We start from the raw sequence: 14267 nt of genomic DNA on the forward strand, positions 1-14267 counted from the left end.
CTTCCCCCCATTCCCATATACTTACATGCTCAACCCAGTGGGGCTCTTTCCACAGATAACAACAAAATGTAATTACTCAAGAACAATAGAAATAATTTAGTCTTAAGGAGCAGAAAGTCTTCAGTTGTGATTTATGAAAGGCAGCTTAGTCTGCAGCCTGGATGGTTTTTGGAGGGCTTTTGACAAATGCCAAAAAATTAGACTGAATGCTTCTTTTCATGTGAGTTTAGACATGAAATTTGCATACCTCTGAATACGAAATTACATTTACAATTAATTTTTCTCAGTGACTTCAAAGGGCTAAACTAGGTTGTAGGTTGGTATTCCAGGGCTGTAACTTTTTCTGAGGGAGCTGGACTGTAGTGCCAGGCAAATTCATCCTTAACTGTACCGTTTATATACACAGCAAATAGATACATACACACAAATATGTATCTTCTATAAACTTAAAAAAATTACACACTTCACATGATTGAAAAAATACATCTGTCACATGTTGAGTAGTACATATTTTAAATGCTCCATTGCTGTACAAAGTTTAAAAAGAAAGGTGTTGGCAAATGCATTCACAACATCCTATAGATGAGTGAGAAACAAAGACCTAATTATAAGGCATAAGGAAATTACTAAAAATTAATTTTCCCTACATCATAGCAAGTGGTTTCCATCCAGAATAGCTGAGGTGTTTCACCTGTTTTAAGATGGGAAAAACTGCAGCAGGAAAGAGAGGAAAAGCCACCTCACAGACGTGATCCAGGGCTGAACGATCACAGCTGACATTACCACAACAGACCATTAGAAATAAGGCAGGCATGCACTCAAAATGACCACAGGAACTGGGGCTTTGAAGTGATGAACACCACAGGTGGGCTGGGATTGTGCTACATGAAATTGCACAGCCTGGTGAGGAATTATAAAATAATTGCACAGCTACAAAAAGCCTGACAGGAATTAAGTCTAAAAGTAACAATGGATCCAAACAGACACTGTAATAATCTAACCAGCACGATCTCGCTCATCTGGAATTTGCATGTCTCATTATGTCCTTTTTTTTTGTAACAAAAAGGCAGGGGAGAGGTACATATACAATTTAGTCCATTTATTGAAGTTCCCTAGCATCTACTGATCAAAATAAATTTTCTTCTGAATCTCAATACAAACTTATTAAATAAAGATTAATTAAAAATGGAACGTCCAAAAGTAAGAGAATATCAGAAAGTGATATTCCGGAAGAATAAATGTGCTTCCAGCAACTTCCTTGGGGACAGAAGTCTGTTTGGTCCTAACAGCACAGCCTGAGCCAATGTGGCACAACATCAGCATTTCATAAAAGTGTCATGAGCAAATATTCAGGGAGACCAGCAAAGAAATGTCATGGGAGTTAACTGCAGAGGAATATTCCTTCCATCAGTAGCAGATTTCTGTCCTGAATAGTCACTTTTTTACTGTATCTAGCAAGTGCATTGGTAGTATCATTACACATATCAATGTCTTTACCTAAACTTCCACTTTTTTTTGAGACTAAAAAGGTTCTTTAAGACTATCTGACAAGTTCTTCACCCTCACACAAGCCAAATAATCTGATCCAACCAGCAGCTTTTGCAGCATGACCACAACAACTGCTTAGCAAGACAACTTGAATTCATCTCCTAGAGGTCCTTGCATGCCCCTAAGACATGCTCTAGAATCAAGGAGAAAGAAGATGAGCCATTGGAAACGAGATAGTTACTGTTTAAAAATGCCCTTTCAACAGTGTTATTACTTTTGCCTTTCTGCTTTATTGGATGTCCCTCTGCTTCCATACTTACGAAAGGGCAAGCAGGAGTGCCCAGTTCACCTTCTCTGTATCATTCTGTACACTACTGTCACATTCTCTTTTATTTGTCTCTTCTTTAAATTAAAACAATCCCTATCCTTCCCATCCCTCCTCAAACAGAAGACTCTCTGTGACTCAGTTATTTTCCCTGTGTATCTCCACGTGCCCTTTACTTTGGCTATATCTCTTCTTTAAGATATGAAGAAGAGCACTGACGAGACAGAATGCAATCACACCGTGCTTGGAGTGATGAATTAGCATAACCAGGAGCAAATATATTCCCCTTTCATTATCTTCTGTAATACAGAGGAACTTTGCCTGTATCTTGACCTTTATTTCTCCAATGCAAACCATTAAGATTTTCAGTTTTCTAACAAATGACAAATCAAGGACACATGGACAGTTCTTATTAAAACTATGCCAGTTTGGAGTAAGGGACCTGCTATAGATTCAGAATTTTCCATTAGTACCCCAAAAAACTTTCTATATATGTACTTGAACTCGTATACAGAATTGGAAATGCCATTTGTAAACCAAATAAAAACTCTAGATATTGCTTCCTTATATGCTTTGAACTGTCCATAACTTTTACTGTAGAAGTCTCTCTTGATAAGTATCAGTAACAGAAATTCCCTTATCACATGGAGTAGAAGGGAAAACAATGTCAGCCTCTCATGCTCTAATGGGACTGGCTAGGACAGGATGTTCAGAGCCTGCTGAGGATTTGAGATTGAGCATATTTTGCTATCAGGTTTCACATGAACAGCAGCCATGCTCTTTAAAATAGTGTATATTTGGTCATCTGCACTGTGCTTTCTGTGGCTGTGACTGTCCTGTGCTGATGTGTGAACAGAACCTAGCACTGCACAGCTGGGGCTTTCCAGCACAGCCACTGGACAAAGTGACCTGAAGAACAAGCCAGGATTTTCTGTGCCAGCCCCTTGACTGCTAGGAAAGACACATTAGAAACAAGGGATTTCTGACCAAGCTGGAGGGGCTGCAGCACATTTCAGATGGGGAACCTACCTAAGGCACCAGCAATCTTCAGCTGGTAAAGCTGAATGTTTTTCACTCATAATTTAATTTCTCTCAGCTTCCAAATCTCTCAATATCCACTTACCTTCTGTGTACTCTAGACATTCAGACAGTAAACTCAGGGCAAAGGGCCCATCAGTTTTCTGCTCATATCTCGGTTTCTACACAGAATGGATTCCTCTATATTGACACAACAAGAACTACTGCTAATATTTCTGTATTGCCACAGCCACACTGATGAAACAACATTGTGGACAGAAATCTGAGAGGGCTCAGATCCAAAGCACAGGCCCACAGTATGACACAGAACAGCTTTAGGAATTCTGTTATTTGGCAACCATGGTGTTTTCTGAAGCTCTGCTCTCGTGAACCTTCTTTCGCCCCTTAAAAAGCTCAGAGGCCCACGTGGGCCAGGGGGACTGTGTCAACAGATGTCTTGACCAGGGCAGAGCTTTTTGTGAGATCAAAGACACAGCCATGAAAATAACAATGCAGTGACAAACTGTGAAGCTAAAACACAGAAAGCTTATCCAAGTTTATAATACACCTAGGTGACAGTTTGTGCATGGCGGGTAAAGGCCGTGCAAGCTCTGAGTGATTTTTTTTTTCGTATTTAACTGCTGTGATGCAGTATTATATCCAGTGTGCTGCACAAATTTTTTGGGGCAGATGGAGGACATGGCACAGGATGGACATGGCTGAGAGCAACTACAATGAGAATAACAGTTCAATTTATGTTTGCAAAGCAAAGCTCAAAAATGCACCTCAAAAATACACTGCAAGTGTAACTGATACAAAAGAAAAAAAAACCAAACCATCACTAGAGCCTGAATTTGCAAAGAGCACCAGAAAAATCACCGTTGTGGAGAAAACTCCCTCACTCACTCACACATCAGCTATGCCAGTGACAATATTTTAAATGTCAACATTGTATTTTACTGCTCATCAAGGCGTGTAGTGACAAGGAAGCAATAGCACATAATGGAACAGTGATTTCCAAAGAGGGGATGTGCAAGGCAATAGCTATATGAATAAAGATTATTTGGCTTTCAGTCAGCTTCCAAGGAAGGACTGCTGTTCATCTTGAAAGATTTTTACTTAAAAAATTTGGAAAACACTGTAATAAAGCATCAGTACAAAATGTGAAAGATTGAGGACGGACCAAGAACCCTGAAGACATTAATAAAGAAACAGTAGAGATAAACGACAGAATTACAAGTAATACTCAGTCTAAACTCCTGACACAACATGACTACAAAATCAGATCTGCTACTCATCTGGGATGCCATATATGATCAGCAGTGTGGAAAACCACAGCAGACCCAGCTTTTGCAATTAATATATGGGTTTCCTGCAGGCCTGTATTTTTATAGCCAAGATTACCTTGAACAAAAATGAAGTTATTTAAATGCTCCTAAAGACTGATTTAAAGCTGTGAACATTTATTTCATCAGCCTGTCACTAACTCACTGACATGGTATAGTAAGTAGATTGGTTTGCCAAAATACCAGTGTGTGAATATATGTGTGCATGTGGAAAAATTGCTGGAAAAGAGAAAGTTTTTCTCCACTTTTCAATATTTCTGTAAAACACAGAGCCCCTCCATATTTTAATAAGGATATGTCAGTCCCTGGTTGTAACTTGTAAACTGCAGGGGCCTATCAAGTTCTCTTCAAAGGCATGAGGTCTTACCCAGTACACAGCTGAGATGGTTGTCAAAATTCCTGCTGATTATACCACGCTTTACTGAAGCCCCCAAAAGGACAAGAAATACAAAAAAATAAAAGTACAATAAATACAAGCTAGTGACACTAGATTGGAGACTCCCAAATTCTGAGAGATTTATTTCACTCCCCAGCATTTGAAAACTGCCAAACATGGCGGGGGGGGCAGGGGGGGGTGTGCAGGGGAGGGAGGGTAAAGGTTACTTTTTATGACTAGAATGGTATAAAGGGATCTAAAGGAGTGAGGTTTAGTGCAAGCCTGTTTAGTGTAAAGCCTGTCAGCAATCAGGCTTTTCAAGGAAGAGTCAGTTCACAGGCTAAGTGTCAAACACGTGGTTTCCTAGGAAAGGTTGATGGAATAGCACAAAAAGCACTGGATAACTGGCTGAGAAGTAGAAATAAAGACACAAAGAGCACAAATAGCTCCTGTGCCTTGATACAATTTACATTTATAGTATTACTACTAAGAAGTGTTACAAACATCTAAAAAAAAATAGAAACAAAATTCTTGAAATAGTTACTATCCTTGCTCTAATTCTCTCAGTTCTTCTCCCAGCTGCAAGGCAGCAGTAAAGCCGGCATGTGATGGGGCACACAGAGCACTCCTGGCAGGGAAAGGGCACTGGGTCAGGCAGCACCAGGAGTGTGATGAGGACTGGGGCTTGTTTTGGGGAGGGAGCTGGGTGTGGATATGCCTGTAAGCTGTCACACTGCACAGAACCCTCTGCCCTTGCCTCACTCCCCCTCTGGGGTGCCAGCCTGCCCCCTTGAGCCTGTCAGGGCAAGGAGGCCACTCCACAGGCCTGGAAGTTAATGAACTACAAGCCCTTGGGGGAAGTGAGGTGAGAGTGTTTATACCTGATGCCACAAGCGTGACATCTGGGAGATCTGCTGTAAATTATCTTCACCCCCACCCTGCCAGTAACCACACACCTGCAATGTGGGTTGCCAACCCAAAGGCCAGTGGTCTTTCACCAGGGGAAATTGTGACAAAATGTAACTTGCAACAACAGCAAAATAATGCTCAGATGAGTCTCACCTTGCTGTGCCAACAGGCTTGTGCAGCTGGGGCTCATTTACAGCCTCAATCTCTTCCTCTTCAGTCCCCTTGGCTCCCAGAGCCAGGGAGTGTGAGATCTGGCACCACCAAACCCCCTCACCAGGTATAACCCAGTCAGCTCACCAAACACTTCATTTTCTGCTTAGAGAGCACGAAATGATAAAACAGCTGTCTGGGGACTGACAAGAAAACCCTCAAGGACTGAGAAAAAACAGCCAAGAGAAAGTCAAACAAGTAGCAAACAGAATGGGTGACAGACAGAGGAGTATAGGAGATAGAAAAGGAGCTCCTCTTCTTTGGTGTGCCAGGACCTTACCACATGCCAGCTCCCTGGCCAGGGCAAAGGAGAACATTCCAACTCCACCAGTAAACAAGGAGAGAAAAAAGCAGGGAAAAAGGAAATGTAATCTTAACCATAACTGAGCAGAAATTTTTATTCCAAGTAGCTGTACTAAAAGCAATAACAACTCCTCAGCTCCCCATGTTCCAATCAAAACTGAATGGTACTTTCTGCAATACACAGGGCAACTTCCTGTCCAGAAGTCATTACAGTTTTATAGAGCGACACCTTTGCACTCTGCCACAAAGCAATCTGTTAACAAACATTAGGAACAGCAGGGATGGAGCAATGGGAGACTCTCAAATCAAGTATTCATTGATTTCATTTAGAAAATTATACTGTACAGAGCAACCTAAAGTGTTTAGAGTTAATCTTTCCCTGATGGCTTGTGGTACATGAGAGGGTCCCTGGGTGGTCTAGATGCTTTGGAATCTGTTGCTGGGTCTTCCACGGTCTCGTGTAACCTCTGAGGCTCTCCTCCCCAGCCTCCACATGGGGCACACTACAAATTGTGGCTAATAGTGATCTACCTCACAGGGGAGAAATAAAACACCTCAATATTATCACATAAGAGAAACCACCACAGCTAAGTGAACTCTATCACTATAGAGCCCCATAGTAATTTCTTTGCTATTTTTGTTATGGTTTTGCTGTTCTTTTTTACCCTGATGAAAACCAGCAGAAGACAAAATGACTTGTTAATATTTCAATGAACTTTACTTCCACTTGCCTCCTTTTTAATTTCTTTTGCAGGCAAAGCTGAGTTCCAAAAACATGAAGTGCACATGTGTGGGGAAGTTCAGGTCAGACAAAATGTGCTGCAATCAGACAAAATTAATTTGAGGTGGGTGGATGTGAAACATCTCCACAGGCTACATGTAAAATGTCACAGGCAGCTGTGCCTGCTTGAGTCAAACCAACACAATGCATACAATTGGATTTTGGTGTACTTTGGCCATATCGGGTAGCAGTGGACATAGGATGTGGACAGCAGTACGCAATCCAGAATATTCCAACAGGAGAACACAACTGCACTCAGAGACTGCCTCCTGTGATTACTGTAAGCAAAATTTTGCAAATATTGCAAATAGAGGATAGAAGGAAATCAGATGATAGAAGTGTCAGACTTGATTATAAGGAGGTAACAAGAAAGTTCAGTGGCAAAGAAAGAAAAGGAGAGCAGAGTTTCTGCAATCAGTCTCCTTCAGAGTAGAAGGAGAAGATTCCAGCCACATGCTATGCCATAAAAAGCAGATAAAACCATTGACACCAATGTTGTATAGACACATTTTGGGAAAGGCCCAAACCAGCAGGTATATGGATCTCACATCCACAGAGCGAGAGAACAGGTCACCTCTAAAAGCCACCAACACTTTATATACATCCAAAATACATAATACATACATACACCTGAGATAAGAGAGCTGTGAAAGGCACATCCTTTTCAGGAACTCTTAAAATCCTTTTGCTCCCAAGGCCTTCACTTTCTAATGTTTCTCTTCTCTGTAGAATGGGACTCTCTGCCAGCTATCTTCTGTCTACTATGTTGCTTCTCTAGAAAAGGCAGGCTAGCACAAACAAAAGGAGGAATTGCTGCTGACTCTTACTTTGGGGGCAATGTGGTGAGGAGAACCACAGTTTCAAGTTCTTCAGAACAGACAGACTTCCTTCTGTGAGCCATAAGACCAGGAGATGTTGACTGGCACTCAACATCCTCTGGCACGATGAGCAGGAAGTTCCTCATGGGCTGATCCTTCCAGAATGGACTCATCCTCTTCTTCAGGATCTACCCACACTTTCCTTCTCTCTTACATTTTCAGGATAGTGTCATGGTTTCTTTGGCACACTGTGACCCCTTCAGCTGGATGCAGGTCACCAACCCAACATGACATCACCAGCTCTATCACAGGAAGCTGTGGCTTGGAAGACAGCCCTTACAAAGGCTAGGATAAACTATCTCTCTGTCTTCAATGAGGCACATTGAAGGGGCTTAACTCCTCAGCTGAAACCTGGAATTATGGCTCAGACTGTGATTTCAAGTTACATTGATGTCAAACCAAAAACCCTGTTCATAGCCAGGCCTGTTCCCATCCCACCTTTTGAACACATAGTTCCACAACATTCAGAAAAGCGTTACTTGCTCATTCAGAGTCAAAAACATATGAGACTGCAGCAGCAAGCAAACAGCTGAAGCTGAAACCCGTTGAATCCACAGTAGACATGGATTTCCTACTATCTGCTGGGCCTGATGTATGTGCATTGTAGGGTTACAAAACAGAGCAGTGTACAAGTGTGGAGATGGACAGGAACTGAGAGATGACTCCTCTCAAACAATTACAATGGTGAGATTTTCCAACATTTTCAACCATGCTGTTGAATCTCTGCCTCCCCCTTCAATCAGCAGAGCAAAACATCCCTAAAAAATAAAACTAGGAGCATAGGATCAGCAAGAAGAGAATGTAAAATGATGAGTTGCTCATTCCAACTCTGTATTATGGCTATTGTCCTCAGGAGAGCACTTTCTCTTGGCACCTATGAAATAAGAGTTCGTGGTAGGAGTAAAAATTTCATCTCTCTCCTTACCAGATATTCACAAATAATGCTGTTCTACCCAACCAACTTAAATGGTGTTCTGCAGACCCAAAGACAGAAAAAGCTGGAAACATTTTCCAAATGAAGTTCGTTTAAGGTTACCACAGACCATCGTTTGTGAAACAAATTCTGAAAATCCTTGCCCATAGAAAAAGGCAGAGAAAAGGCTTCTTTAACCCCAGGTTGATTAGATGCTTATCTGTGTGCAGGTCTGAAGGTGATCATAAGTAACTGATCACCTCACTTTTGGTGTAGAAAAGCATAATCAGCTGTTAAAACTAAACTTCACAGCTGGACACTTTTATTCAGTATCTCATAAAGCTGCCTCAGAGAAAGTGCAAGGTGAACCTCATTTTCACCCTTCTGCACTGTGTTAAATGAATGAAATACAGAGGATGGCAACTGAGCTCTGCTGATTTGTAAATTACAAATTCAGATCTTGTCTGGAAAACTCTATAGTGACTGATACCTAATTAAATTGTGACATCAGAAGAGATAAGAGTTAAAACAGAGCAACTGTAAGGAACAGACATATTTTGACATTCTGTTTAATGCTCTTTATTTTTGTTAACCTGTAATTACTTCAATGACTACTGATCATAAAAAAGTATGTCTTTGTTAGAGAAGATACCCCCTCCCGATTTTAATTAAGGTGTAGGATTTCACAATGCAGATATCTGAGCCTATTAGAACTGCTCTGGTACTATTAAGTGAGACCAGACTTCACTTCCATGGTATTTCCAAAGTTACCTCACTTCCTCTCAAACCAAACCCCAGCTTAGGGTAAAATGTTTTAGTTGGGCTGTACTTAGAATAAAAAGGTGCACCTTGGTTCACTTGAAGGTTACCTCTAATGGAAAAGCTCCAGCTCTGACTCCTGTGCAAGAACTCAATGCTTTGTGTAAATCACCTTCCTTGATGAGGGGAGTTTGCAGCAATTTGAAGAAAATAGCTACATTACACACATTTCTGAGCCAGTGAAATGTGCACACAGCACTCAGGGCAGGCTGAGAGTGCAGTGTGCTTTGAAGGGTGGCTTTGGAAAGATGGTACTTTGTAGTCCCACATTTATTGCCTCTCGATGGCTTCCGGGTTGAGTTTACTCAGTTTCCAAGGAAAATTATGCTTAATTCTACATAATGCTTCTCCAAGCAATTTCAATCTAAAAGTTTAAAGTCAAGCCAACCTCCTTGTGACCCCTATATCATCACTCTTAAAGCACGACAAATGTGAACAGGCAGCTTCAGAGTAAGAGTATGGTTTGAGGGCAACAGGGCAAGTTCTCTACCAGTATAAATCACTATAAATCAGTATTGCTTGCCTACTTGAGTGGAGGCATTCCCACATGACCAGCTGTGGACACAGCTAAATGAAGACCCATTCTAAAGTGGGAAGAGAAGGAAGTGCCTCATAAGTGACAGAGAACCAAAGGAGGACTGAAGTCCCTCTGCCCACCCCATGCTGCTTCAGACAGCAATAAAAAGGTAGTGTGGTTATTGCTAGGACAGGGCTGCAAACAGAGCTGAGAGCAGAGAATGTCTTGAACAGTATTTCATTGTCCCACAGCCAATTTTCAGAGTAAAACCACAGACTAATGAGAAGATTTCACAATGCAGACATTTGATAAAGAAAGGATATTCTTCTGGGGTAACGTTTGGGCCCCGACACCAATTCAACATATTTTCCAATAACAAAAAATCTTGTGAACCACAAAACACAAGGATTACAGAAGTTAAAGATAGAAGAAGAAACCCACAAAGCAGAAATATTAAGGCCACCTGTGCACTAGTGAAATCCACAGTTGCCACAGTCAAACAGGATATATCCCTCATTAACATTACATATAATAAATCACACGCATATGTAGAATAGACACTTCATCCTATTCTAGAGAACTAGAACCAAAAAAATCAAAATAAGCTAAAGCTTTTGTGGCCAGTCTATGGTAAAAACCTCTAGCTTGAATCCTAGCAGCTCTTAGCAGCCTAAGTCAGCACAACACCAGATGGAAAACAGAGGTTCCCATGTACATCCCTATCAAAGCCAGAACAGGATTCTGAGGTGAATGTTTCCAAGGAGAAGGGGAGAAAAAGAAAACATCAAAGGACAAGTTGCTAAGGTTATAACCTGAGACCTAACATAAGCCAGAGAGGTTTATTTAACCTTTCAGGTGCTCATTAGAGTCAAGACCTCATGGCAGCCTCCATACTGTTTCTCCATCCTGCAGCTGGCTGAACGTGGAGTTATATCCCATCCTAATGAGCCACAAGGAGGGTGATGTGTGTCACTGGCTTCTGTTTCAATCTTGGCAATCTCAGTGTAAAAGCCTTGCAACATCTTCTGATTCTCTTAACATTTAATTAGCTGGTGTCATTTTGATGCCATAGCCTCTCTCATCAGGATGATAACTACGAAACAACATGTGGAGCATAAAAGTTCCATGAAAAGTTTCAGTTCTGGCAGCCAAGCTTATGAATCCCCTGACAGTCATTGGTTCCTGGGACTAGTTCCCATTAGCCCTTTGTTTTGGCACTGCTATCAGCAAGAGGTTCTCTGTTAAGGACAGAGAAACAAAAAAACACCAAAAAACTGCGAATCTCAGCACAGCCTTGCAAAAAATGACATCCTTTAGCTTGAAAAATTTTACCTGTCCTGCAGAAAGGGAGCATCCTCATTCCGCAAACTCACACCTATTCATCCTAAAGGACAGTTTTATCCTACAGTATAGAGTCCATCATCTTCTGGCTTCAAAAGGCAGTCCTATTTATTTAATTGTGTACAGTGTTTTTCTCCATTTTTCATCTGGTACTTGGGAGGACAATCTCCAACAACATCTGCCAACTGCTTACTGTCCACATAAGCTGCACAATTTGACAATGGTCATTGCTACACAAAATGGGAACCATCTACATCTGCACTCAATATAATCAGTGGTCTTTCTTCCAAAATAATCTCATACATGAAAACTTTTTTTTGGGGGGGGGGGGGTACCAGTGAGAAATGTGTAAAAACTCAAATGAACCAAGACATTTCACTCACAAAACAGAATCAACTGAAAATCTTTGCCATCAGAACCTAGGCACAAGCTAATATTTTGTAAAGACAGACATGCAACTACCTGAGGCAGAGGATGAGCAGAAACAACTCCCCAAGCTTTAAAAATTTACTGAACCAGGGTGGTCCTCAGACCTCAGCTCATCCGGAGGGTCCTTGCCTGAGCTCAAAGCTGCTTCCCAATTGGATGAGTCTATCTTTTAAAGCAAAATGCTCTGGGAACTCACAGCTTCCACAGGGACAGGGAGGTTTCTTTTAGGCAAATGTTACGGCCCGGTAATGGCAACACCACTATCAAGGGTGAAGGTATTCTTGCAAGCCTTTTCCACTTGTCTTCTGCTCATCTTATTTCCATGGTATAACCATGATATTACAATTTCAGCCAGTTCATATCCACTGCAGACTACTTGGCTGTAACTGGTCCCACCAGTTCCCTATCCTAAACAGTATTTCAGGTGCTTCTTTGCTGTGTCTTAAAGAAGGTGCTTGCCCATGCACATTACTGATCACTTAATTTCTGCCTTCCTTAGCAACATTTCTTTTTAAAAAGCCAAATTTCACCCTGAATTTATGCCTGACCACAATCACACTTCATGCAGGACAGTGTTTGGTTCAGAAAGCTTTGGAGGAGTCACATGCAGTGATCCTACTCCACATTTGAAAGCCCACATTTACAGTGTTACTTCTTATTTCCTCACACATTAAGTCATGGAAGATAAGCAAGGTCTTGGCACGGAATCCCTTCACCTGGCTTGAATTATAGTCAGGTCAAGACAAATGGATGAGTACAAGAATCCACATGTACCTTTTAGTGTAAGTTTTAATAATTATTTTACTTTATACATGCACACATATATTCAAGGGAAAAGAAGGATGAAGGTCTAAGTGAATCTGTCTAAAAGTTAAAATACAGCAAAATGAAGGAAATCCAGGAACTGCTCCAAAGTACAACACCAAAAATAATCACCCACAAAAAAGCCCTTAAGCCCTACAATACCTCCCTCACACACATGAACACATTTGCACCCATTACTTTATGAAAGCTCTTCTTGCCTCGGCAACCCATAATAGTAGCAGCATGGGAAAGTTTATTTGAAAAACACACGCTAGCATGTCTCTAAAAGACTTCTGAAGTACTAATGTGCTCAGTGATTATGCACTACCCAATAAATGCCAACTTTCCACGTTAGCAAAGTGGCCGGGATAGAGTGAGCATAGGAGGGAAGCCAACATGGCAGTCAAAGCAAAGCACTGGCGATCAAACAACCAGACTTCCTTCTCATGACAGCTCATGACTTGCTGTCTGTGCCTGCTTCTGCCTTGGTACCTTTATCTGTAACACCAGGTAGTACCACCTACTTAAAAAGGGGCAAATAAAATTAATGAGAGCTTTTAACTGCTCCAAAATCTTGTAAAAAATAAGACTAATTCTTTAAAAACTTCTGAAACAATTATTATTGTCATTTCTTTGTTCTGCTGGACAGAGATGTGAGAGTCCCAGAACCAGGCAGCTGCAGGCACAGTACTGATGTGGAAAGTAAAGGTGGTCCCAGTCCTGGGCGTACTCAAGTCTGATGAAAGCTACAGAAAGACAGACTATAGAGAAACCCACAGAAACAAAAAGCTTTGTACATCTTAGAATTTTTCCTGTTTGGATAGCTAAATTTTTTTAAACTGACTTTATTTTGTCCTTAATGAATATATCATATCCAAGTCTCATTATCAAACCTCTCCTATTTCAAATGTCAAAACCAGTAACTTTTAAAAAAGAGTTGGTAGTGTATGCCTACTCCCAAACTATAAATCCATGCCATCAATTATTGCCATTTTAACTGCCCAGTTAGCAAATACTCTTCATCTGTCTACACTATTAAGCAATGAAGTAAACGTGGCAGTAAGACATTAGTTTGATAATGCTTGCCAGGTTTGATTAAAAAAAATCTTGATTCTGTTATGAATATACTAACAAATATATAAGGCTGACTTATTTTGCTCAGTCCATTTAAAATTAGCACCAGAGACAAAGATGTGTGTTCTTAGCAGCACCTGCAATGAGAACCTTACAGTTCACAACAGATTTACCTTTTTCCTTGGTTTATTTTAAGAACTTATAAATGGAAGGACACTTCAAATTGTGTTAGTCTATCAGAAGATAACCTGGTTCAAATTTGTCTTCACTGCACTGATATCAGTGATAATTCTTCTAACCTTATGGGGTGAGGAAATATTTTTCATTAAGTCTTGGTGGCACCAGATAATTTTATAAATATAAGTCATTTACTTGGTTGGGATTTAAATAATATTTTAGATTAATTTCACTGAAAAAAAGAAAACCAAAACAAACAACCAAACAAATAACCTTCTATTTACCTGGAAGTGACAAAGGTATCATGGAGTTCCAAGACTTGTGCTCCCTCTCCAACAGGGCATTTAAGCAGAAATTTAAAATTGAGAAAATTTTGCTAGCCTGAGAGCACAGAACGTGCATCATGAAAGGGGTGACACGCTGTGTCAGTACCCCTCCACTCCTGCCACAGCCTTGGGAACCACACAGAGGACTTTATAAGGCATTGGAAATCTGAAAGTTTTGTTACAGTTTGCTCCCTTACTCCACGCCCCCCCCCCCCCCCCCCCCCCCCCACCCCC

The 14267-nt window shown here is 41.0% G+C and overlaps 1 protein-coding gene across 1 annotated transcript in view; it reads right to left on the bottom strand.

Annotated features, from left to right (window-relative positions):
* Nucleotides 1-14267, bottom strand: part of LOC121354240 (inositol 1,4,5-trisphosphate receptor type 2-like) — a gene marked incomplete at its 5' end in the record, with an annotated part of 75660 nt that overhangs the window by 43634 nt on the left and 17759 nt on the right. The gene's annotated exons all lie outside the window — the stretch shown is intronic.

The sequence above is a fragment of the Pyrgilauda ruficollis genome, unplaced genomic scaffold (assembly GCF_017590135.1).
Source record: "Pyrgilauda ruficollis isolate IOZ18807 unplaced genomic scaffold, ASM1759013v1 scaffold227, whole genome shotgun sequence".
Lineage (NCBI taxonomy): Eukaryota > Metazoa > Chordata > Aves > Passeriformes > Passeridae > Pyrgilauda > Pyrgilauda ruficollis.